The sequence below is a fragment of the Amblyomma mixtum genome, chromosome 6 (assembly GCF_055824585.1).
Source record: "Amblyomma mixtum isolate Tamu chromosome 6, ASM5582458v1, whole genome shotgun sequence".
Taxonomy (NCBI): domain Eukaryota; kingdom Metazoa; phylum Arthropoda; class Arachnida; order Ixodida; family Ixodidae; genus Amblyomma; species Amblyomma mixtum.
In genome coordinates this window covers 2,674,891-2,702,770 of record NC_143017.1, presented here as the reverse complement: position 1 = coordinate 2,702,770, position 27,880 = coordinate 2,674,891, and positions in this window count along the sequence as shown.

The window sequence follows — 27,880 nt, the reverse complement described above, 5'->3', positions numbered from 1 at the left end:
ATAAATGCGAACACCGTGTATTTTTTGAATTCATCGTTCTCGCCACTTGTTCTCATGATGTCATTCTCGGCTGGGATTTATATCCCATCATCATGCCTTGATTGTCTGCGCCCGCCCTCACGTCGAACTTTCCGTGCCATGCGCTCTGCCATCCGCCGCTCCCTTTGATGACGTGGGTCCTCGTGCTGTACCGAAACTCCTTGTCGCTCAGGACACTACTATCCCACCCGTTAGCGCTGTCCTCGTTCCTCTCTCTGCCTCTTCTACCGGCGACGCCATCGTTCTCTTGCCCTCCGACGTTGCTTTCTGCCGCCACCGTTTCTCACTGCCCTTCGCAGTGCTTGACTTGAGCAAAGGTGCCAGCACACTTCTGGTCTTCAATCCCCTTTCCTACCCCGTTACGTTGCTTCGTGGAGAGTGCGTTGGCCGTTTTGAGCCTGTGGACTTACTATTTGACCTCGACTCTACCGACCGTTCATCTGCTTGCGAAGTTGATGCGTTGACCCCTGCTAATGTGGCTTCCGACCCGCCTCGGCGTGATCTTCTCGCCTGTTCTGTTGATACTGCCCTCGAGCCACGCCGCCGCGAGGAGCTTCTTGAGCTGTTGCACCATTTTTGGTCTTCATTTGACACGCCGCAAGCCTCTTTGGGCCGGACGAAGGCTGTCTCCCACCACATCGACACAGGCACTCACCCGCCTCTGCACCAGCGCCCATACCGTGTGTCACCTACAGAGCGTCGTGTCATAGCCGAACAAGTCGACGACATGGTCCACCGCGGTGTTGTTCAAGAATCAAGTAGTCCCTGGTCATCTCCCGTTGTCCTTGTCAAGAAAAAGGATGGGTCTATACGTTTCCGCGTGGATTATCGACGTCTCAACAAAATCACACGTCGGGATGCGTATCCACTCCAACGCATTGACGATGCATTGGACTGTTTGCAAGGCGCAGAATTCTTTTCTTCGCTTGACCTACGCTCCGGATATCGGCAAGTTCCCATGGCTCCAGCTGATCTCCCAAAGACCGCTTTCATAACTCCGGATGGGCTTTACGAATTCATCGTTACGCCATTCGGCCTTTGTAACGCCCCAGCAACATTTGAACGAATGATGGACAACGTGCTGCGTGGCCTCAAATGGAAGACCTGTCTGTGTTATCTGGACGACATCGTGGTCTTCTCTCCTGATTTTCACACACATTTGCATCGTCTCCGCCAGGTGCTGACCTGCCTTGCTCGTGCCGGCCTTCAACTGAATCTTAAAAAATGTCACTTCGGCGCCCGCCAACTCACCATCCTCGGCAACGTCGTGCGTAACGATGGCGTTCTCCCCGATCCTGAGGAGCTGCGCGCCGTTGCTGACTTCCCGAAACCGGCATCTCTCAAAGAGCTGCGCAGCTTCGTGGACCTATGTTCCTACTTTCGTCGTTTTGTACGTAATTTTGCTACAATCATCGCCCCACTAACAAAGCTCATGAATGGACCCGCTAACTTGTCCTCTTGGACACCGGCCTGCGACGACGCCTTCGCAAAGCTCCGCAAAGTTTTGACATCACCGCCCATACTTCGTCATTACGATCCCGATGCTCCAACGGAACTCCACACTGATGCCAGTGGTGTCGGCCTCTGTGCGGTACTCGCCCAGCGCAAGCACGGTTTTTCTGAATAGGTCGTCGCTTATGCCAGCCGCGCCCTCACGACAGCAGAGTCAAACTACTCCATTACGGAAAAAGAGTGTTTGGCGATCATCTGGGCGATCACTAAGTTCCGTCCTTACCTGTACGGACGCAGGTTCGACGTTGTTACAGACTACCACGCCCTCTGTTGGCTCGCTAAGCTCAAAGATCCGTCGGGCCGTCTCGGCCGCTGGACCTTGCGCCTTCAGCAATATGATATCCGTGTTGTGTGCCGCTCGGGCCGCAAGCATTCTGAAGCCGACGCTCTCGGTCGCCGGTGTCCCTGCCTGCCTCTGCCACACCAGACCCTCCCCTGACCGCTCTCAGTCTCAGATATGCCTTCCGAGCAGCGCCGAGATCCTTGGATTTCTGCCCTGTTCAATGTCATCAATGCCCCTACCATGGCTGCATATCCACGAGCTCTGCGCCGCCAAGCTTCCCATTTCTCGGTCCGCGACTACCTCCTTTATCGCCGAAACTACAACCCTGACGGCAGAAAATGGTTACTGGTTATCCCGCGCCATCTCCGCTCCGACGTTCGTGCCCATCATCACACTGACCCGCAAAGTGCTCACGCTGGTGTCCTCAAAACATACCACTTGCTTCGTCAACGCTACTACTGGCGTGGAATGTACAATTTTGTCCGCCGATACATTCGATCGTGCGATGCCTGTCAGCAACGAAAGGATTCACCTTGTCGCTCGGCCGGTCCCCTGCAACCTTTACCATGCCCCGCTCGCCCCTTTGAGCGCATCGGCATCGACCTTTATGGCCCACTTCCCTGCACTCCAGCCGGTAACCGATGGGTAATCGTCGCCGTCGATCACCTGCCCCGTTATGCCGAGACAGCCGCCCTTACCCCGGCGGCGGCTCGTGACGACGCTTATTTTATTCTGCACCACTTCGTCCTCCGTCACGGCGCACCTCGGGAGCTCCTCAGTGACAGGGGCCGTGTATTTTTGTCAGAGGTAGTTCAAGAGCTCCTCTCAGCATGTCAAACCATATCACCGGGCGACTACTGCCTACCATCCGCAAACAAACGGCCTCACGGAGCGATTCAATCGCACTCTGGGCGACATCCTCGCAATGTACGTTGCGTCTGACCATTCCAAATGGGATCAGGTACTTCCCTTTGTGACTTTTGAGTATAATACCGCCCATCAAGCGACGACAGGTTTCTCCCCTTTCTTCCTTTTATACGACCGTGAACCATTCTGTACCATCGACACCATTTTACCCTACCGACCCGACCCGTCTCTCCGACATTGCCCACAAGGCTGAAGAGTGCCGTCAGCTGGCCCGCACCTTTACTTCCGACACACAAGGATACCGTAAAGACGTGCACGACAATGCCAGGCCTGCTCCGACGTTCTCCACTGACTCTCTCGTTTGGCTTTGGGTTCCTGCCGACAGCAAGTTCTCCATCAAGTACCATGGCCCTTATCGCGTCATTCAACGCACGTCTCCTGTCAACTACCTCATTGAGCCAGTTACACCTTCCTCGGACCACCGCCGTCGTGGTCGCGAGGTCTTCCACGTTACCCGCCTCAAACCGTACTACAACCCGCCTGTCGTCTGTTCGCCGTAAGTCGCCAGGATGGCTATTCCTTCTCGCCGGGGCCGTTGTAAGAAGAAAAAGAGGACGTCTCCGCGGTCCCGCACTTCGTCGTCATCGCTGGTCGTTGGGGCGCGACTCTCGTGGTTTAGCTGCTTCCTTCGGCTGGTTCTGCCGTCTTGCTTCGACCGGACCGCTGCGTGCGTTGGTCGCCGTGAACCACTAAAAATCCACTGTTTAATATATATATATATATATATATATATATATATATATATATATATATATATATACACAATATATATATATATATAGGTTGCAAAAGCATGAAGTACTTGGCTGCTTACAAGAATATATAGCGAAGTATACGCTTCGTTAAAGAAACATATTTATTCGACTCGACGTTTCGATCGGAAGACCGATCTTCTTCAGGAGTGATTTTACATTGTTAATGCATCCCCTTTTATAGGGGTGGGCACAGAACAGGTAAGTGGGAATCACAAAGCACATAGCAGAAAAATACGCACAAAAAATTACTAGAGGCAGTGCGACCCACACACACGCAAAAAAAGAGAGAGAGAGAGTGCGAGGAACAGGTACTCAGTAAGAAAATACAACGTCGAGATGCGGCCTCTGCTTTGTTAAGCACCACAGGCTTGCTTATTGACAGGCGTGTCCAGCTGCGAGGTGATCGACAGGTGCGTGGCCGTGCAACAACTTTCTTAGAAGAATGCAAAAACTTGCTCCTTCTCCTGGCCGCGAGAGCAAAAAAATAAAAAAAATAAAATCTGACCCTCCAACAGAGAGAGCAGACAACAGAAAAAAAACGAGAAAATGAAAAGAGCAAGGAAGAAACCTCGAAAAAAAAAGTGAAATAGGTAAAAGAAAACCTGTAAAGTAGTGCTTTTTCTTCGCACCTAGCGATAATGCACCCACGCCCGGTTGAGGGGAAGTATTCGAAGGAATGTAAAAAATTGTAAGCTTACATAGTAAAATTAAAAAGGAAAAAAAAGAAATTGTGTGGCATTCGCGTGACCACAAGGTGAGCACACACGGGGGGGGGGGGGGGGGGACGGCACAGGTGTGGCATGCAGAAAGAGGTATGACCTCAGACGACTTAGTCAGTGGTGCTTTGTTTAATTTCGTAGGCCTCTGACCTCGGAAGAGAGGTGAGGGTGCCGTAAGTTTCATTAATGCCATTTTGCACTGTGTTATTTTAAAAGTAAAATATAATTCTCGTTGCTCGCCCTCACGAGTGTTTTTGAAGCCACTCTGTAGTATTGGTATTTGAAGTTTGTCAAACTCGTGGCCTTTCTCGCGGAGGTGTTTCGAAAGAGGGAGGTTGGGGAGGGATTGGGTATGTGAGCGGGGGTTATTAAATCTGAATCGGAAGAAATTGTCTGTTTGGCCTATGTATTGCATTCGACAGTCGCCACACTCGAGCATGTAAATCTCGTTGCTGGAATCGCAATTCAGGTCTTCCCGGATAGAATACTTGAAATTCGAATGGGTGCTTTTAGCCAGTGCCGTGGTTTCCATGTATTTGCAGACTTATCATCAGCTTTTTTTGCATGGTGTGCAAACTACAGCTCTCGGTTTATTGACTGTCGAATGGACAGCATGGTTTTGCAGATTTTTTGGTCTTCTATATGTTACTTGAGGGACCGTTGTGAAAATTTTTGAAAGACGGCCACTCTGTTCTATGATATTAAAGTGTTTTTTAGGATGTTAATGTTCGGGAGATTATTTGTGAAGGTTAGTATGAGATTACAGCGTTGTGATGTTGGCTGAGATTCCTTAATGACATCATTAATATTAGTTTCTTCTGCCTTTTTAATGCCATCGTTGATTATAGAAGACGGGTAATGTTGTTTGTTTAGAGTGTCCCGCATGCGATTAGCATTTTCGTGAAAATCTTCCGATCGTAAGCAAATTCGTTCGAAACTGATGGCCTGTGAGTATGCGATTGAAGTTTTGCAGTGGCGTGGCTGGCAGCTGTTGAAATGAAGATGCTGTTGTCTGTCTGTGGTTTTTTTATAGACACTAGTGATTAATGTACTTCCTTCTACTGGAACCAGAACATCCAGGAAGTTACCATTATTGGTTTAGTATCCCAATATCTCTTTCACACACACCTACTCAACCAATAAAGTTAACTTCCTGGATGTTCTGGTTCGAGTAGAGGGAAGTACATGAATCACTAGTGTCTATAAAAACCCACAGGCAGACAACAGTATCTTAATTTCAGCAGCTGCCACCCATGCCACTGCAAAACTTCAATCCCATACTCACAGACCATCAGATTCAAACGAATTTACTCACGATCCGAAGATTTTCACGAAAACGCTAATCGCATGCGGGACACTCTAAACAAACAACATTACCCGTCTCCTATAATCAATGATGCCAATAAAAAGGCAGAAGCAACTAATATTAATCATGTCATTAAGGAATTTCCGCCATCATCACAGCGCTGTAATCTCATATTAACCTTCACTAATAATCTCCCGAACATTAACAACATCCTAAGAAAAACACTTTAATATCATAGAACAGAGTGACCGTCTTTCAAAAATTTTCACAATGGTCCCCCAAGTAACATATAGAAGACCAAAAAATCTGCAAAACCATATTGTCCATTCGACAGTCAATAAACCGAGAGCTGTAGGTTGCACACCATGCAAAAAAGCCGATTCCAAGTCTGCAAACACAAGGAAACCACGGCACTGGCTAAAAGCACCCATTCGAATTTAAAGCATTCTATCCGGGAAGACCTGAATTGCGATTCCAGCAACGTGGTTTACATGCTCGAGTGTGGCGACTACCGAATGCAATACATAGGCCAAACAGACAATTCCTTCCGATTCAGATTTAATAACCACCGCTCACATACCCAATCCCTCCCCAACCTCCCTCTTTCGAAACACCTCCGCGAGAAAGGCCACGAGTTTGACAAACTTAAAGTAACAATACTACAGAATGGCTTCAAAAACACTCGTGAGGGCGAGCAACGAGAATTATATTTTATTTTTAAAATTAACACAGTGCAAAATGGCATTAATGAAACTTACGGCACCCTCACCTCTCTTCCGAGGTCAGAGGCCTACGAAATTAAACAAAGCACCACTGACTAAGTCGTCTGAGGTCATACCCCTTTCTGCATGCCACACTTGTGCCGTTCCCCCCCCCCCCAGGTGTGCTCACCTTGTGGTCACGCGAATGCCACACAATTTCTTTTTTTCTTTTTTCCTTTTTAATTTTACTATGTAAGCTTACATTTTTTTACATTCCCTCCAATACTTCCCCCAACAGGGCGTGGGTGCATTATCGCTGGGTGCGAAGAATAAGCACTACTTTAAAGGTTTTCTTTTACCTATTTCACTTTTTTTTCGAGGTTTCTTCCTTGCTCTTTTCATTTTCTAGTTTTTTTTCTGTTGTCTGCTCTCTCTGTTGGAGGGTCAGATTTTATTTTTTTATTTTTTTTGCTCTCGCGGCCAGGAGAAGGAACAAGTTTTCGCATTTTTCTACGAAAGTTGTTGCACGGCCACGCACTTGTCGATCACCTCGGATCACGCACCTGTCGATCACCTGTCGATCACGCCTGTCAATAAGCAAGCCTGTGGTGCTTAACAAAGCAGAGGCCGCATCTGGACGTTGTATTTTCTTACTGAGTACCTGTTCCTCTCTCTCTCTCTCTCTTTTGTGTGTGTGTGGGTCGCACTGCCTCTAGTAATTTTTATGCGTATTTTTCTGCTATGTGCTTTGTGATTCCCACTTACCTGTTCTGTGCCAACCCCTATAAAAGGGGATACATTAACAATGTAAAATCACTCCTGAAGAAGATCGGTCTTCCGATCGAAACGTCGAGTGGAATAAATGTTTTCTTTAACGAAGCGTATACATCGATATATATATATATATATATATATATATATATATATATATATATATATATATATCCGTCCAGCCTATTAATCCTTACAATGCTTTAGCTGATAATTATTTCACGTCAAACTTTACTGCTCGATTAATTATCAATCATCAAATACACTTCAATTCATTTCAGACTTTATTTTCACTACATATTTTTTTTACTATTTTTTCGCAGCCTGCTCTATTCCCCCAACTCACTATATCGACGTCCGTGCTATTTCGATCGTTCTTTGACATTTTTGGCTCTAAATAGTGAACTACTCTTCCCACTTACTTCAGATGTTTTGCGCGTCATCCCCACATCGTCCATTATCGATTACAAACCATTCGCTTGATCCTTCACTCTTCTTCCGAGAACGACGCAGCTACTGCGGACACCTTTTGGTGCCTCGACCTCGAAGACATAGCTTAGAAACGCCTCGGCATTACAAGTAGCCGGTGCACTTACCGCTTGCGCTGGATTAACTCGCTCCGCCTGATCCCGCCTCGCTGGCCTGTCACTGTTGCACGAAAATTGTGCGGTTCACTATCGCGGTTGTCTTCCGCGAAATGTCGGCGGCTGTTTCGCTCTGCAGTTGTAGCAGTCAGCTTCGGGTTTGGGTGCTAGATGAAACACTCAAGTGAAACCTAAGCAGCACGCTAGTAATGGCCCAGAACTGGTATCATAATGGGGAAAATTGCCTCTAACAAATGCCTATATTGGGTCTAACTGGTGCGCTACCAAATCCAATGCACTGCACTGGCTTTCCACTGAGCAGCCATTAATGGCATACAAGCTTTTTGAGTAGCTTCATTGGCATTCCTTGGCTATTCAGTTTAGCCATCCGAAATTCCTCATTGGCTGATCTATCAAAGGTAGTCGCCTCAGCTCACCGGTTGTCCGATGTTTCTCGCCCAAGCTTATTCACTGTTTCTTTATCACATGCGTCCAGCCACACCCACTGCCTCCCCAGTATTGTCCACCCAAGCTAATCCACTGGTTATTTGTCGCAGGCATCTAGCCACACTCACTGGCTACTGAATATTTCCCACCCAAGCTTACTCGCAAGTTCACCGCATGCATCCAAGAAAACTGACTACCAGCCATATTCCCAGTTCCCCAACATTCTGCGCTAATCATGCTTTCAGTGCGTTGCACTGACAAATCCATCTGTCACGAATGCTTCATTTTAGCAACCATTTTCTATGCAAAAACATTGTAAATGCAGCATTCTATAGTCGCATGCACTGAAGATGAGTAAACCAGCAAGTTTATTTGAAGAAAACAGCGCCAGAGCATGCAAACCACGAAAACACACGGACGAGACACAAAGCGCTATGTGTCTCGTCCTTGTCTTTTCGTGGTTTGCATGCTCTCGCGCTATTTTCTTGAAATCAAGTATGCACCAACTCGCCCAAGAAGAAGTGTTAATGCGGCAAGTTTATTGTTTGAATATTTATTAAAAACATAACAAAGAGCCGTACATCTAGGCGAGGATGTGGAGGCTGCGCGGAAGGAATTCAATAGTCCTGCAGGGTTTCATCGGGGCTCGACCGCGACGTCAAAGAATCCGCTGCTGGAGCAGGCACTGTGTTCGAGGGAGCGGGCTGCACTGAGGGCACGCTCGGGTGCTATCCCAGCCACCACCTCAGGCATGCGCCTTTTCCGGCCGCCGGTCACAAACTGCCTGCCGATGTATGGCTGGGTATCTTACACAGCTGTCTTCTTTCCAGTGACGGTATTTGCACATACAAACTGCAAACGGAAACTTTATGTCGGAAAATGCAGTTTCAACAACAGTAGCTAAGATAGCTATTAATGGCAATGAACCGGCAACCTCTGCGTCGGCACAGCACCAAGGGCATCGACATTATCGACGGAGGCGTTTTCCTTGAACCTGCCTCTCTCTGATTTCGGCAATGGGCTTGCAGGCACCGGCGCGAACAGAACAAACAAATCACTTCTCACCCTTCTCCAGGTTAATGAAAAACGTTATTACAGCAGTATTATGGACGATTGTCCTGGTTCGCTAGTGCTGACAAGCCCACATGCCCCCTTGTAGATTGCTGTTGAGTGTTGCGATGCATATCTGCCATTCTGCTGTGTTGTGGCGATATTGAAAGCAACACGGGGCCCGATACGCCGGCTTTGTTGCCAACTATTCTTGATGGACAAAACGAAATCAATACGGATATATCAGAAGTGCAGCAAAAGCTGTCTAAGATGGAAACGGTGGTATCTCATGTTACTGAATGGGCTAAAAGGCTTGAGGAGTCATAGAAAGAACTATCTAGTTTGTGTGCAAGCATAGACAGCATGTTGAGAGAGATCGACGACCTCGTGAATCCTTCTCGCCGAAACAATCTTGTCATTCACGGTATTCGTAAGGTTCCAAACGAAACGTAGGAGCAGCTAAAAAGCAGTGTAGTAAGCGGTGTTCTTCAGAAAAAACTGGGCGTTTCCGTGGCTAGCACGAGCGTATTCACAGGATAACACGACCAAGCACAGAGCGTCCCAGGCCTGTAGTTGCGCGTTTTGGCAACTACAACGAAAAGGTAAAAGTACTAAAAATACCAAGAAGTTGAAGGATACAATTTTTTTCCGTTCACGAAGATTTCTCCAAGTATCGTCAGGAACAGAAGGCAAACCCTTTGGAAGAGTGCTGCAGATAGCCGAAAGAGCGGACACAAGGTAGCTTTAAATTTTTATAAGCTGAAAATAGATGGGGCCATGCATGCATGGAATGACGTTACAAGCGAACGTTATCAGGTTCATCTGCCGCTATCAAATGCTTCCACGTCTGCCCGAGAGAGTGCTTCTCCATATATCCAAGACTGACAGACAAGCGGAATTTCATATACTAAACATAAATGCACCCAGTCTTGTTAATAAGGTAGCGGAGATGGCGCACGTTTTATTAGAGCACCAACCTGAAGTCGCAGTTGTCACGGAAAATTGGCTTCACCCCAATATCTTGGATACGGAGATATGCCCCCCTGGGAATGGCGTTATCAGATTTGACCGCAGCAGCCGAAAGGGAGGCGTAGTTATTTTCATTGACAATACAATACGGCACAAGGTTATTTCAGGCCCTCCTAACATCGAATCTGCTTTTTGCAGAGTCCATCGCGGAACACATGAAATTTTAATTGGCGCTGTGTATCGTCCTCCGGGCGCAACATCAGACGTCACTGACGCATTGAACGACTTTCTACACAACTTGCGAACTCAAAACAAAAACGCGATAACTGCGGAGGATTTTAAAGTTGCGGATGTGAAATGGGATGAAATGATGCCGGGGCAATGCGAACGAGAGCAGTGCTCGGTCTTCTCGATTTGTGCTTTTCTCATGGGCTTCAGTAGGTAGTACGAGGGTACACATGACTACAGGGTAACAGCGAATCAGTTTCAGACCTTCTTTTTCCAACTCAAGGTCTTTCGTCACAGCCGGTGGAGGTAGAAGTGTTACCTGGTCTTTCCGATCGATGTTTAGTTAGTATGGAATTTTCCTTTGCTTCTTTTCGAAATAAGACGATGGAAGTGTCATCCTACGCAGATTTTAACAGGGCCGACGACACCGCCGTACCTGACGCGCTAGATTACTGCTTTGGCCCATTTGAAGAACTAAAAGAAGTGTGTGATGAGAGGCTAGTTGGTAAGACATACTGAAGACACAAAACTACGCAGGAAACAGGACACAGAAAAGAAGCAGACAGGACGAGCGTAGACTAACAACTGATTTATTGGTCGAAAACAACCTTCCTTCAAGAGCAACGCATGCGCAACCAAACTTAACGCCCAAAGCAAAAGTACACAATCTAATCAACCCAAAAAGTCAAGTTCCTTGTGATACAGGTGAATTGATGCCTCGCTAACACATTTTTCCGCACCGTATCTAGCAATTTGCCAGGCTTCAAAGATCTCGCGTGCCTTCTTGTCCTTCGCGCAGCCTATAATCTTCGTTTGCTTGAAAAGCGGCGTACAAAATACTTGTTTCTTCTTGTCATTGATCTTACAAGACTGGCAGTGCCTTGCTAAATGCTGCCCGCCGTGCTGGCTCAAAGAGTTATTATGCTCCTGAAGGCGTTTATTAATACAGCGCCCCGTCTGCCCTACATAAACGGATTTTGAGCTCCCGGAAAGCTCTTGTTTACAGTTTTTAGACTTAAAATTGTTTTTTCATACAGGGGGCCATCTATGCTGGGCCTATTTACCAAGATCTAAGAAGGCTCTTCTACCTTATGATTCCTGCCACTCAAAGCTCGTAAAAAGGGGAATCGCAACCTCATGTTTAAGATCTTCGCTTGTCAAGTCATGCCCACACATGGTGAAACGTAGTTTTTCCAGTCAAGTAGACCGGCTTTACTCTGCGGGTTTTCCTCCTTCTCTTCTGAAAGCTGTTGCAGAATCTTTGCTGAAAACCCTACGGTTCAAGCAAAACCAACAAGAACTCACTGAAAGTGAGAGGAAGAAGTTTGAAGTCCTTCCTTATGTGCACAAGACTTCGCACGGTTTGAAGAAGGTGGGAGGGAAATTTGGTGTTAACGTGTTCTTTTCCGCCCCATGTAAACTGTCTCGTTTATGCCGATTAACCAACAATAACCTGCAAAAGAAAGTAGGGTGCGGAGTCAACCACAGACCTAAGTTTGTAGCCTGTAAGATGGGAGTTATCTACGAGATCCCATTCAGCTGTGGTTCCGTTTATGTAGGGCAGACGGGGCGCTGTATTAATAAACGCCTTCAGGAGCATAATAACTCTTTGAGCCAGCACGGCGGGCAGCATTTAGCAAGGCACTGCCAGTCTTGTAAGATCAATGACAAGAAGAAACAAGTATTTTGTACGCCGCTTTTCAGGCAAACGAAGATTATAGGCTGCGCGAAGGACAAGAAGGCACGCGAGATCTTTGAAGCCTGGCAAATTGCTAGATACGGTGCGGAAAAATGTGTTAGCGAGGCATCAATTCACCTGTATCACAAGGAACTTGACTTTTTGGGTTGATTAGATTGTGTACTTTTGCTTTGGGCGTTAAGTTTGGTTGCGCATGCGTTGCTCTTGAAGGAAGGTTGTTTTCGACCAATAAATCAGTTGTTAGTCTACGCTCGTCCTGTCTGCTTCTTTTCTGTGTCCTGTTTCCTGCGTAGTTTTGTGTCTTCAGTATGAAGAACTAAGCTGTAACTAATCCGCGTCTGTTAATGAACTATGGTTAGAATTGTTGAGGTATTAGCGGGGTCGCAGCGGAGCCCCAGACAGAGACGACCAGCGTGGCAGGCTTCTAGTTCCGGACTGCCCGTGCCGGGCGTGCGCCACGAGCACGCGCTGTCCGTCTTTATTTTCCTCTAGCGCGCGCTGTAACGCCGATCTCAGCGCCGGCGCTTTATAGCGTCGCCGGGCGCTACAGGGCCCCCCGCCTAGACGGAACGGCGAAATGTACGCGCCGACGGGGTACAGATGGAGGTCACGCGATGGAGGGAGGGTCCGGTAAGTTCATGTCAGGGTCCGGGAAGAGCTGTCGGGTGGAGTGCACGGGCTCAGGTGGACGAGCCTGGCTGCTGCGCAACGGGCGAATGAGGCAGAGTGCCGAGCTGACAAAGCATATTAGGGCAATGGAGGCCATGGTGGGGCCGTCACCGACTGTAGTGCTGCCCGCTGGCACAAGTGTCATTGGTGCTGGACCGGTGCAGCTGATGTCGGCGGGAAGCTGGCACACAGAGTACGCCGTCACAAGCAAGGGAGCGGTCGAAACGGCTCTGTGGACAGATGTGGTCTTTAGCGTGGTGTCGTGTCGCTGCTGTAGCGTCAGCTTCAAGTCGTCCAAATAGGTGGAAATGGCTGGCTTACTTGGCTCAGGTGCCCCTGATGTAGGGCGCGAGCAGTGCGGTCCGGCCACTAGGGTTGGCACAGGTGTGACCGACGAGACAACGGTGACAGCTGTGGTGATGACGGAGGAAGTTGCTGGGTTCAATTCCAGGTGCTGGGGTAAAGCGGGAGTGGCCGTCCGGAGCGACTGGCCAGTGCTGATGCGCGTGTGGGCATGGTCGGGCTTGAGAGCAAGCGCTGACACTGGGTCAGGAACTGTTTCAGGCAAAGTGGGGCTGGAGGCGATCGCCGTGCTTGTTACTGCTGTCATCGGGTTGGCTTTCTCATCCTGCTCCTGATGACGAGTAGTGCTCTGCGGACCTTCAGAGGGGCTGGGAGTGTGACAAGCAGGCTTGGTCGTTGTCGAGGGCTCTTTAGCATCAGCGGGCGACAGCTTCAACCTCACAGAAGAGGCCTGCAGAGCTGTTGGCGGTAGTGACGAGGTAGATGTAGATGCCGGAAGCCTCGGCATGGCTGCTGCCGCAGAGTCGCCCTTGGCTGCAGGAGGCTCTGGCGACAACGCCACTGAAGCGCACGGAGGCAGAGCCAGAGACGCGGGTCGGATAGTAGTGGGAGCAGGACGCGAGGCGGAGCTCGTGCGGATCCCACCTGGTATGGCGTTGAGAGAGACAGCCGGGCTGGAGACGCTGGACGGGAGTGGCGGCGATGCGGCGAGGGGCTGCTGAGGCGGGCCGGGTTCTGATGAAGGCTGCGTGGGCGCGAGCGAGGCCGGTGCAGGGCCAGAGGCTGGCGGCGGCGAAAACGGGTCCGCTGCGTCGTAGAGCGGCGGCGGAACGTAGTAGGCGCCGAAGTACGCCAAGACGGCCGCACGCAGCTCATCGTATGGCCGGCCGCCGAAAGCAGAGTAGGTGAGCCGACGCAGGAGGTCGGCCGGGAGGATGTCACAAAGGACTTGGTGTTTGAACGGCTGGATGGTGATGCCGTTCAGGTACATCACAGCCTCCAGTTGGGCGAACCACCCGCCGACGCCTGCAGGCCGGAACGCCGGGAGCGGCGGGTCGAAACTTGGGTGCTGCCAGTACGCCATGCTGGAACGCCGCTGAGATAGAAGGCACGGTTCGCCAGGTCACCACTGTTGAGGTATTAGCGGGGTCGCAGCGGAGCCCCAGACAGAGACGACCAGCGTGGCAGGCTTCTAGTTCCGGACTGCCCGTGCCGGGCGTGCGCCACGAGCACGCGCTGTCCGTCTTTATTTTCCTCTAGCGCGCGCTGTAACGCCGATCTCAGCGCCGGCGCTTTATAGCGTCGCCGGGCGCTACAGAATCAAATCTTTAGTCCATGGGTGCATAACTCGTTATGTGCTACTGATCAGAAAAAAAGAAATGTGCATGCAGTCCTTGGATAACAAGGAGAATTATTCAACTAAAAACTAAAAGGAAGAATCGGCCGGTGTAGAAAAAAGTACCGACACACACTCGATCCGCCTGCGTTGAGTGACATGCTAGCTCTAAGTAGTAATTTGAGGTCACACATAAAAGAATCGAAATTTAAGTTTTATAACGTTACATTGGAAAAACTTATACGAAAATCACCCCAAAAGTGTTGACACACTTGGCAGTACCGAAGAAAAATGTCGCTGACATAAGGGCAGAGAGCGGACCCATACGTGATGAGACTGAAATATGCGATATTTTCAATAGAGACTTTGCAAGTGTTTTCAGTGAAGACGATAACAAGCCAGCGGATACTAGGTTCGCTGTTGAAACACGCGTGATTGATGACATAAACTTATCGATTGAAGGTGTGCTGACTTCATTTTTGAGCCTAAAAACAACAAAATCAATGGGCTCTGATGATATCCCTAATAAGTATTTGAAGGAATACGCAGAATGGTCAGCTAGATACGTCGTACTAGTTTTTAGGAATTCACTATCAAGAAGCACGGCTCCAGATGATTGGAAAATTAGCAAACTAGTTCCCATTCTGAAGACTGGAGATCCTAAACCTGTCAGTAATTATCGTCACATTGTCGAAAAGCAGATTCGACAATACTTAAATGATATTGAATTCTTCAATAGGTGTCAGCAGGGTTTTTGGCAGGACATGTAATCGGTTACACAATTAATAGAGACTTTACATGATTTTAGCGAAATCATTGACCAGAAAGGGCGAATTGACATAATATTCATAGACTTTAGGAAAGCCTTCGGTCAGTTAAATCATAGAAAATTTTTAGGCAAATTTCAATCAGTACTCAGAAACTCAAATATCGCTCGTTGGCTAAAAAGTTTTCTTGTGGGCCGCAGGCAATTTGGAAGTATTGACGGGAAAGCATCCCGGGTGTGTGACGTGACATGGGGAGTACCAAAGGGCTGGGTACTCGGACCGTTATTGTTTCTTCCATATATAAACGACCGTATTGAAGATTCAGAAATCAAGCCCCGATTATTTGCAGACGACTGCATTAATTATACTATCGTTAATTGAGTTGAAGATCAAGTTAAGCATAATGGTTACCTGCTTAGTATTAGCACAAACATCAGCCACTTGAATTCGACTACTCATTGGAAGAAAACAAACTGAATCGACTATACATACCTAGTAGTGACAACTACTTCAGACCTGCGTTGGAACAAACACGTACATACATAAGATTGTTGCCAAAGCAAATCAAAGATTAGGATACATTAGGCGGTCACTTAAGCATGCTACACAGGATACTAAACTTACGGGTTTTAAGATGCTGGTACGCCCTATATAGAATATGCGTGTGAGGTGTGGGATCCCTACACTCAAACACCTGCAGCTGAATTGGAGCTAGTGCAGCGACGTGCAATTCACTTTATCTATTCTCGCTTCCGAAGACAAGATCCAGTAACCCCACTTTCCACTTTAGCGAACTTGCGCCCCGTTCACCGTCGCCGGGAGCAAAAAAGGCTCATTCTTTTCCATAAGATTATGGACAACATGGTTCATATCGATAAGCAGCAATACATTAGCGAAACTACTTGACGTATCACTGGGGGTAAGCATTGTAGACATGTAAAAGAACAAAAGCTTTCTAAGCACTGCTACCAGCATTACTTCCTTCTGTCCACAGCCAGAGAATGGAACAGACTGCCAGAGAATGTGGTGCTCGCATCGCGTGTGGATGTGTTCTCTGCTGGAGTTCGGGCTTTGTTAGTATAGTGCCTGATATAATGCGCTTTGCGTGTTGGGCATGGTCTTTTCAGATTGTTTTCTGTTTCGTTGCAGCGAGATTTTCGCGCATGTTTGTTTGTTGCGTACAGGTCAGTTCCGTTTCTTGAAATGTTAAAACTTGGCACCGACTGCATGGTGCTTGTGTTTTGTTCGTTGTGTTCCGCCTTTGGAATCTGTACTACCCTTGAGTCACTCCTACCTTGGTCCAGTCCAGACTGATAGTGTTTCTAATGAATAAATAAATAAATGAATAAATAAATTGAGTAAGGATTCCAAATAAAAACACCACCTGCAGCCCCTTTGTCGAGCCTTGTCAAAATAAATGCTCCTCGTGGAACTTGTAACAGGAAATACCATAATGACCTTCATCACACTGGCCGCAACCACTGGCAGCTTGCCGCCCCCTAGCGGGATGAGCTGCCGGCGCTGAAAACAAGAAGCAACTATGAATGGCAGTCTGAAATCACAAACACAATGTCTTCTGCGAAAAAAAAAAACTGCTTGGCTAGTTGGTCACGCATGTTGAGTCTTACAGTTCAAAAAATAAAAAAGAACGAGATTGGTGAAGCACGGCGATCCTTACTATTTTTTTCGAAAGCATGATATCTGCCTGTCTGACAAACCAGGTTCAAATAGCAGCCGCTTTCTACCGATACCCTAAGGACCACCTTGCCAGAGAGAAACACGCGGATGCAGTTTACAAAATGCCATGCTCCCTGTGCTCGGCCTCATTCATTGGCGAGACAAAAAGCCTCGGTTACAGAATCAGGCAACACAAGAATGACGTCCGGTCAATGAATTCGGAAGGTGATACCCCCACCAAGCACTGTGACCGCATTGACCACAGAATCGCCTTCGGAGATTAGCACCTTGCCCGTAAAGGGTAATCCGCTCGAGAGGAGCCACGTCGAGTCATGGAATATCCGGCTCAGAAAGGTGGCCTCGAATACGACTCTGGGAAAGCTTTTCTCCGTGTACGTTAATGCAGTTTACACATGCTAACAGAATGAAGGGGGAGGACGTTCTCTACTGCAATGCCTCGCATTTCTGTCACCCGTCAAGAAGGGACCGAGTTGGTCTCGGTATGTTCGGTTGGAAATTATTGGTTGTGTGAGTGTATTCCAGTTTTTGTTTCCTTTTAAAATTCTACTTCGACTATGCGATCATCGCACAAAACCTCTGCTCAAGGCATGCTCTGCTCCGGCGATGCCACTTTACGTACAGCTTAAAAATTACGCGCTACGTCCACCGGTGCCCAATGACCCATCGGCTTGCCGCCATTAAGAACATAAAGGTGAAACAGCAAAAATGAAGCGAACACAATTTTCACTGCAGCTCAATGTTATCTAAAGCAAAATATCATCCCCTATAGACTAATTCCTGGAATTAAATGTCACTTCCGCCGGTGCTCAGTAACCCATCGGTTTGCTGCCATCAAACAAAATCATGAGGAAAGCGATGGAATATAGGGATGAAAAATTCAACTATGCCGGAAGTTTCACCGAACTCTCACTTTCTGCAATTTTTTTTTAAATAGGCTTTTTCAGCTAGAAGAGCGCTTTTCGAATTTCGAATACGCGGTTGCCCTCGACGGTGTGGCCCAAGAAATTTTGACCGCATGGCACCAAAGTACATGAGCTGTCCAGAAGCTTGCAGCTATCCAGAAGAAGCATTTTCTCGAGCCCAAATAGCAAGATATAACCAAAATTTGTTCGGCCGCAGCGCCGAGGCCAACAACGTTTTCGAGACTCTAGAAACGTGTTTCGGCTACAAAACAGAAGGTTACGCGCCTCTCAACAATTTAAGAGCCTAACAGTAATAAATAAAAAGTGAATTATTCGATATTAGTCAACTAGCCTGCTCGCTAGCACATCTTCGCGGTGTTCTGATGTAGTACATCACTCATAATGCTATGCCGCAGAAAGCGCTCTTGTAACAAAAAAAGTCTGCTAAAAAAAATTGTGAAGGTTAGTGTGAAATGCTCTGTATAACACATTTGTTAATTATGCTTGAGTATTCCACTTCATTCTTCTCGATCGACATGATATGGTACACCTTGCCACATTGAAATTAATTACCGACAAAGGCTAGTACCTTTAACGGCGTGTATTTTGCACATTTCGGGTCGCCAGTTTTATCCACTTATAGTAGATACATCTGCTATATATAAAGTTGTATCTACTAGCGTAACAGTACCTACAATAATTAATTAAATATACAAAATGTACTCACGTATCTAGCAGATGAACCAAATGCATGGCGATTGTTTTCTTTCAAAGCGAAGTCAGTTCGTAACAGCAAATAACGTCAATTAAGATTCCTCTCCTGTTTGCTCTGGCGTGCCTCAGGGGTCCGTTCTTGGGCCCCTCCTCTTTCTCATTTATATTGTCAAGACCAGAGAGGCCGTGGAGATAGGCGTCGGGAAGAAGCCAAGACTGGGAGCCTTCTTTTAATTACAGCGCCAGGTTCCAGGACAGCGGACAGAACAAGCGCGCCTCGAGAGCCCACTGCCGCTTCGTCGTCGTCTTCGACTCAGCGCGGAGGCCGCGCGGCGCGTTAGGCGCGTGGCATTATTCCCCCCCGCGAAAGCAAACATCGTCTCGATGTGGAATGGGATATGTACAGAGAGAGGAGGAGGAGCAAAAAAAAGAAGAAAAATAGAGGTGAGGTGAACTACACAATGCGCGCTAGATGAAAGCGGGGAGAGTCAAGTTCACACGTGGGGTAAGGGAAGAAAGGTACAAAACGAAGCGTGAACACAGCGCTCAGTCACGCGCAAAGTACGGCTTTAAGCGCACTACATGCACGATTTCCGGCCGGTGACGCTGAGCGCCGGCGATCACAGTTCCATGGGGGACAACTTCATAGTTGACGCTGTTCAGGCGGCGCAGGACTCTGTACGGGCCAAAATACCTATTTAAAAGCTTTTCGCACAATCCCTTGCGGCGCACGGGTGTCCACACCCACACGTGATCGCCCGGCTCGTAGTGCACGTCCCTCTGCCGAAGGTTATAGTGTCGGGCATCGGCGGATTGCTGGTCCTTGATGTGCAAGCGGGCCAGCTGACGGGCCTGCTCTGCTTGTTCCACGAAGTGGCCTGCTTCAGGGGGGAGCTCTGCGTCGCCGTACGGCAGCATGGCGTCTAGCATCATGCGTACCTCTCTGCCATACACGAGACGGAACGGGGTGAACTGGGTGGTTTCCTGCGTCGCAGTATTATATGCGAAGGTGACGTAAGGAAAGACCTCATCCCAGGTTTTGTGTTCAACGTCGACGTACATCGAGATCATGTCCGCCAATGTTTTGCTGAGCCGTTCCGTTAGACCATTGGTTTGGGGATGATACGCTGTTGTTGGTCGATGAGCAGTATGGCTAAGCGCTAAGATGTCACGTAGGAGTCGGGCTGTAAACGCCTTGCCTCGGTCAGTAATGATGGCCGATGGGGCGCCGTGGCTAAGCACGATGTCGTGCATAAAGAAGTGGGCAACTTCGGCGGCAGTACCTCGCGCCAGGGCCTTCGTTTCAGCGTAGCGGGTCAAGTAGTCTGTGGCGACTACGATCCACTTGTGGCCGCTCGACGAGAGAGGAAATGGCCCCAGAAGGTCCATGCCAACTTTGTCGAATGGTACTTGTGGCGGCTCGATGCACTGAAGCAGTCCAGGAGGCTTGAGCGCGGGTTTTTTCCGCCGCTGGCATTGCCGGTATGTCCGGACATAATGCTTCACACTTGAAGTAAGGTTGAGCCAGTAATAGTTCTGCCGGATTCGGGACAAGGTGCGTGTAACTCCAAGGTGGCCGGAAGTTGGTTCATCATGGCAGGCAAGAAGGACTTCATCCCGTAGATCAGACGGTATGACGAGCAGGTAAGTTGTCGGACTTGAGGCAGAGTTCTTTTTATAAAGCACTCCTCTCCGCAGGCAGAACGACGACAGTCCACGAGCGAGGTATCGTGGTATTTCAGGGCACCCACCTTCGAGATGATCGATGAGCAGACGCAGCTCGGCGTCGGCACGCTGTCTGGAAACGAGCTCAGACGTACTGACCGCTCCAAGGAAGCTATCATCGTCGGTGGTGTCTTGTGGGGGAGGTTCGACGGTAGCGCGGGACAAGCTGTCAGCGTCGGTGTGTTTCCGGCCTGACTTGTAGGTGACGGTGAAATCGAATTCCTGCAGGCGTAATGCCCAACGTGTTTTTAACTGTTCGTTTTGCTGGGCTAGTTGGTTTGACATTGTGTTCAGGAAAGAAAACACAGCGCTAAATTCTACACAAACCACACAGAAAGACGGACAGGACGGGCGCTGACTCCAACTAAGTTTATTGAAAGCCACATGTAGCATATATATAGCCCGAAGAAGGTGAACGCATGCGCATTTCCCACATGGCAACAACACCCACACACACACGGACGATAACTTCTCATAATCGCGTATTTTTTAACAATCTGTGCTCACTTCCTCGTAGGGAGATAGAAGTGGTGCTGACGCACATGCCACCCTTCTCTTTGATAAAAAAGGCTTCTGCCAGTTCGCGAGCTAATCTATCTTTACTTCTGGTTAGAATTTTAATCTCTTCAAGTCGTGGTGCACAGTGCTTTCGTTTCGTTCGAAAACCTTCCCGCCCATTGCCGCTCTTGCATTGATGAAAATAAAAAGCACTGTGCACCACGACTTGAAGAGATTAAAATTCTAACCAGAAGTAAAGATAGATTAGCTCGCGAACTGGCAGAAGCCTTTTTTATCAAAGAGAGGGGTGGCATGTGCGTCAGCACCACTTCTATCTCCGTACGAGGAAGTGAGCACAGATTGTTAAAAAATACGCGATTATGAGAAGTTATCGTCCGTGTGTGTGTGGGTGTTGTTGCCATGTGAGAAATGCGCATGCGTTCACCTTCTTCGGGCTATATATATGCTACATGTGGCTTTCAATAAACTTAGTTGGAGTCAGCGCCCGTCCTGTCCGTCATGCTGTGTGGTTTGTGTAGCATTTAGCGCTGTGTTTTCTTTCATGAACCCAACGTGCTAGGCGGCCGCAAGGGTCCTTTAAATTTTTCAGCCAGCACAGCGAGTGGTGGTCGGTGACGATACAAAACGGTCTGCCATAGAGGTATGGGCGGAACTTAGCGGCGGCCCAGACTACCGCTAAACATTCTTTTTCCGTGGTAGAGTAGTTCAACTCAGCGCGCGATAGTGCGCGGCTGGCGTAGGCAATTCCTTTGTCGACACCGCATTGCCGCTGAACTAGAACGGCGCCAAGGCCGACGTTGCTCCCATCCGTGTGCACCTCTGTGTCGGCATCTTCGTCGAAATGTGCCAGGATGGGCGGTGATTCGAGTCGGCGTCGTAACTCGTCGAAGGCAGCCTGCTGTTCGTTACCCCAGGAAAATTACGTGTCATCACGGGTTAGGAGCGTCAGAGGGCTGGCGAGCTGGGCGAAATTTATAATGAAGCGGCGATAATAGGAGCACAGGCCCAGAAAGCGTCGGACTGCTTTTTTGTGGACGGGGACCGGAAAGGCAGCGACGGCAGCAAGCTTCTCTGGGTCAGCCCGGATTCCGTCAGCACTAATGACGTGCCCGAGGAACTTCAATTCGGTGAACCCAAAGTGGCATTTTTCTGGTTTGAGGGAGAGGTTGGCGGATCGAACGGCTTCGAGGACAGTCCTGAGACGGTGCAGATGTTCCATGAACGTTGCGGAAAAAATGATGACATCATCAAGATAAACAAGGCAGGTCTGCCACTTCAAACCTGTTAGAACGGTGTCCATCATTCTTTGGAACGTGGCAGGAGCACAGCAGAGCCCGAATGGGAGGACGCAAAATTCATACAGCCCGTCCGGTGTGATGAAGGCGGTTTTCTCACGGTCCCTCTCATCAACTTCTATCTGCCAATAACCACTTCTGAGGTCAACCGAAGAGAAGTACTTGGCTTGACGAAGTCGGTCGAGGGAGTCGTCGATACGCAGGAGCGGATACACGTCTTTCTTGGTCACACTGTTCAGCTTCCTGTAGTCGACACAGAATCGTAGTGTCCCGTCCTTCTTTTTCACGAGCACGACAGGAGACGACCACGGACTGCTTGACGGTTGGATGACGCCGTCTGTGATCATCTCTTCGACCTGTGTTTGGATAGCATCTGGCTCACGAGGGGACACACGATAGGGCTGCTGATGGATGGGTCGTGCTCCTTCATGCGTGATAATGCGGTGTTTAACTATTGACGTTTGTCGCACTTTAGACGACGACGTGAAACACGCACCAAACTCCCGCAAGAGGTCCTGGAGTTGTCTCTTTTCAGCGGGTGGAAGGCCTGGATTGATGTCGACGTTGGTGACCGCTTCGGTGTCACCTCCAGGTGTGCCCTCCTCGCAAGCAAAGCATTCGGCCACTTCCTGAACATAGTCGACGTAAGCGATGGCTAAGTGACCAAAAAAGATGCTGATGCTAATTGCAGAAGTTGGTGACAAGGACCTCTGTACAACCGTCATGAAGGGATCCAAGGCCCCGTGCCACCGCAACTCCCTTAGTGAGTACGAGGGAGACATTAGGCTCGACAACCCGCAGTCCCCTATGTGGCTCGTCACAGGTAACTCTTGCGAGAATGCTGGCACGTGGTGGCACCGTAACGGTATCGTCGGCAACTCGCAGGGCGGGCCGAGAACCCTGGTGCGCAGGTTCTTCTGTGGCCATTGCGGTAGAAAATGTCACCAAGCGATTCGGGAGGTCTATGATAGCACCGTGCTCGCGAAGAAAGTCGATGCCAAGGATGACATCGCGAGAACATTCGCGCAGAATGAGAAAAGTGGCAACGAATGTGCAGCCTCGGACCGTAACCCGAGCGACACAAATACCGAGCGGTGCGACAAGATGTCCGCCGGCCGTACGTATGTCGAGGCCGTCCCAGGGTGTCGTCACTTTTTTCAGGGCCGCCGCAAGCCGTCCGCTAAGGATAGAGTAATCTGCGCCCGTATCGACCAACGCGCTAACCTCGTTTGTGTCGACGAGAACAGGGATATCCAAAGAGACCCTTCCTTCAGCGCGGCCCGTCGATGGCTGTTGTGGATGACTCAGTCGGTGCGGCGGCGGAAACTGGTCGGCGACTGGGGTTGCGTCGTCGGGGCGATTCAAGCGGCGGGTTGAGGGAAACTCTTCGGCGATGCGGCGTTCGGCGTCGGGGCGATTGGGTCGGTGCGGCGGCGGAAGCGGGTCGGCGATTGGGGTCAGGGCATCGCGGCGAGTCGAAAGGCGCGTCGGGGAAAACTGCGCAGCGTTGCGGCATCCGACGTCGGGGCTATTCGGTTGCTGCAGCGGTGGAAGCTTTGCGGCGGATCGACTTCGGCGGCCTCGCCTCCAAAGGCCGCCGGAGCTAGTTTTCCCGACGAGGGCTCGAGGAACCGCGTTGTCCTGAGGCGAAACGGAGCCCAGAGGGGGAAGACCGGCGTGGAGAAGGCGATCGCGACTCGCGGCGCGGAGGAGACGGCGAACTACGCTGGCGGGTGACATACTCGGCGATGTCTTGAGGGCGCTCTCCAGGCCGTGGACGGGGGCTGTCGATAGAAAATCCGCGTATTCCCATTTCGCGATAGGGGAACCGCCGGTAGAGATGGCCGGCCTCACCACAGTGATAGCAGAGCGGTCGTTGATCCGGGGTGCGCCAGAGGTCAGTCTTCCGCGGTGCCTGGCGACGATCCGCCCAGTAAGGAGTAGGCTGAGCAGAGTGCACCGCGACCAATGGTGCGGTGTAAGGCAAAGGCCCAGGAGATGGGGCCGCGCGGCGCACGACGTCCGCATACGTGACTGGCTGGACCGGAGTCGGGTACGGCGCGGGATCGTATGGAGTCGGTTGCGGCGCCGGCACAACTGCAGCGTCTGGTGCTCTGAGGGATTGCCGGACTTCCTCGCGGATGACGCTGGTGACGGAATTGACGCGAGGGGCAAAGGTTCCTTGAAGGTGCTGCAGCTCCTCGCGGACCACTGAACGGATGAGTTCGCGAAGGGAGTCCGGATTCGTCCTGGGATCATGGTCGAATCGGTCCAACGTTGACAGTGTCGACGACGGACGCAGTTGCCGGGTGTACTGTTGGGATCTCTGCTGCAGCAATTTCTCCATGTTTACGGCCTTGGCCAGAAACTCCGCGACGGTGTTGGGCGAGTTCCGCACGAGGCCGGAAAAGAGCTGGTCTTTAACGCCACGCATGAGGTGCCTCAGCTTTTTTTCTTCAGGCATTGCCGGATCGGCGCGATGAGAAAGACGCGCCACATCCTCGACGTACATGGCAACACCCTCATTGGGGAGCTGAATTCTAGAGGACAGGATACGCTCCGCCCTCTCCCGGCGGTCGCTGTTGGCGTACGTACTCAGGAGCTGACGTCTAAAGTCCTGCCACGTCGAGAAAGTAGCCTCACGGTTCTCGAACCACGTGCGTGCAGAGTCCTCAAGGCTAAAGTACACGTTACGCAGCTTTGTAGCGGCGTCCCAGCAGTTGAAGGTCGCAATCCGTTCGTAGTGCGCCAACCAATCTTCGGCATCTTCAAACAGGTCACCGTGAAAGGGCTTAGGCGTTCGTGGGGTCTGAAGAGTGAGATAGGCGGGGCTGGCTGCAGGGACAGTCGGAGGCAGGGCGGGTATTGGCGTCGCCATGAGTGTAGTCGAGTGTAGGGTAGTCGAGGGCTCACCGACAAAAGGGAGGGCCTCGGGGGACAAGCCTCGGATCCTCCGGCTGGCACGATGGACAGGGGTGGTCACAAGAGGCGGGCGTGTCGAGTCGTCCTCAGGAGTAGGGAGCATCGGCCGCACCTCCACCAGTGTCACGACCAGAGAGGCCGTGGAGATAGGCGTCGGGAAGAAGCCAAGACTGGGAGCCTTCTTTTAATTACAGCGCCAGGTTCCAGGACACCGAACAGAACAAGCGCGCCTCGAGAGCCCACCGCCGCTTCGTCGTCGTCTTCGACTCAGCGCGGAGGCCGCGCGGCGCGTTAGGCGCGTGGCAATATAAACGACTTACCAACTAATATATCGTCTTCCATTTGTCTTTTTGCCGATGACTGTGTTATTTACCGCGAAAAATAATGTTGATAATGATGTATGTGTTCTTCAGTCAGATATTAACAAGGTACTGGATTGGTGTAACCTGTGGAATATGAGGCTAAACATTACTAAATGCAAGCATGTGCCCATTTCTCGTCTACCTAATCACCCTCTACCTACTGCATTAATGGCATCACTCTTGAAACTGTGTCGTCTTATAAATATCTGGGTGTTACGTCTCTTCTAACCTGTCTTGGAAAACTCATGTTGACTACATTACAAATAACGCCAATCGCATGCTTGGATACCTTCGCAGAAATTTTTCATGTGCACCGAGTTCATTAAAACTAATACTTTACAAAACATTGGTCCGCTCTAAATTGGAATATGCTTCATCGGTGTGGAACCCTGGGGTCGAATCTCTCATTTCTGACTTAGAATCAATTCAAAACCGCGGTTGTCGCTTCATACTTTCCAACTATCATCGTACTAGTAGTGTAACTGCCATGAAAACTAACCTTTCCCTACAGCTTCTTTCCCATCGAAGGTCAATAGCTTCATTATGTACTTTTCACAAAATTTATCATAATCCTTATCTTAAAGAGAAGTTGCTAAGAAGACCACCCTATATTTCCGCACGCATTGATCACCGTCACAAAGTTTGGATCCTTCCTTGTCGTACAAGATGTTTTCACGATTCATTCATACCCAGAACTTGTGTCAGCTGGAATCACCTTCCTCACAATATTGCTATAATTACTGATACTGCTGCATTTCGTAACGCTGTTATTAATTTTATATAAGTATGTGTCTATAACTTTGTTAATTTATTAGCTGCTGTTTTCTTTTATGTTTTGTTTTGTGTAATGCTGCCTTTTGTTTATTCTGTTATTGATTTTATACCAGTGTGTGCTGTAACTCTATTCAATTTTTCTAGCTGCTCTTTTGTTTTTGTACTTGCATATTATTCCCACTCCCCTCTGTAACGCCTAACGGCCCTGAGGGTAAATAAATAAATAAATAAATACATATGAAAATATACCAACTGCAGAAGGGAAAAACCAGGTCCAAAGGACGGCATCAAAATGAATTCAAGATTGTTTGGTCTGGTTTATTGGGGTTTAAAGTCCCAAAGCTACTCAGGCTATGAGGGACGCCGTTGAGAAGGGCTCCAGAAATTTCGACCACCTGGGGTTCTTTAACGTGCACTGACATCGCACAGCACACGGGCCTCTAGAATAAGGGAGTAATTATTCATTGGCGTCCACCCGAGCGCAGCCATACGGCCACAAAGGAAAGCTATACAGCTTTCACAGAAACTTCGGAGTTAAAAGTTAGTCAATGAGTAATTACTCCCTTATTACAAATCTACTCCACCTTGGGGGATTCCCTTAAATATTTGGTCGGGCCTCTAGAATTTCGCCTCCAACGAAATTCGGCCGCCGCGGTCGGGATCGAACTTTTGTCTTTCGAGTCAACAGCCGAGCGCCGTAATCACTGAGGCACCGCACCGGGGCTGTAGGATATTTCTTAAATTTAAAACTTTACATAGGTTTTGCTACCTGCCAACGTTGCAGGCTACTTTTTTTCGCGACGGGAGCTGAGACAAGCCACTAATAGACAACACAGAAGAAATGGACAACCAGAAATGCGTACAATCAATGAAAAAGAATATCTATGAATGAGTGAAGATAACGTCATAAAAGATCAAGTATGTAATAAAGACACTACATAAATAACCAAAAAGCAAGACTATATTTGCAGTAACATATACTGTGAGGAATTTATTAGCCTTCGTCGTCGTCGCCTCTCTTGCTGCGACTTCATTCTCCTTCACCTGAAGATACCCATCGTCATCGCTTGGGGCTGTTCGCTTGGAGCACGTCTCTGGCAGAGGGCTAGAATAAACGTCTTACGTCAAGTCTTCCCTTACAATATATACAATAACCGCTAGCATCATATGCGCAAAACTGAAGAAATATTTTGAGGACATAAAGTTAAGGGCATGATCACAGGTCCGAAGGTAAAGGAGCAGGTTGATTCAGACGGTCAGATCAAAGAAATGCAGCAGAATACTTGGAGACCGGACAACGGCAGTGGACACGCTTCAGCAGCCAAACTTATATGACGCGTTTGGAACTGTATATAACCGGATTTTCTCATTTACGGAAAAAAACGCGGTTCTTAGCGCCTGTGCGTGAATGCAGACAGCAGCATTTCTTTTTCTCTTACGATATGCCACGTAAGAGTTAATTGCAACCGGGAGCCTGTAACCACGGTCTTAAAAAACGTAGTGCCCTAGCAAGGTGTGTGAAACCAACTAGATTGGTGCCGCTGATAGCCGTGTGACTTAGTCTTCAGAACTTTTACATCCTGAAGAGTTGTTCAGTTTTCAGGCTAATTGAACAACATTTCGTACACTGGCCTGGGGTAAATTGCGTGATAGCAATAGCTACCGCCTCGAGACGCACTCTCTCTAACAACAAAATCCGCTCATTTCCGGGGCAGCGGCTTTGCGTTCGCAGTGGCCGCAAAATATGCACGAACAACCTGTTCGTGCTAGTTCTTTGAGGAGGGTAAAATAAAAGCTCCATAACTCGTGCCTTACTGAGAACATTATAGTCTGCTTCAAAATTTTCTTTTTTCCCCGGGCCAGCTTTAAGAACTAGGACTTATCAACGAAAGTAATTTTCCAGA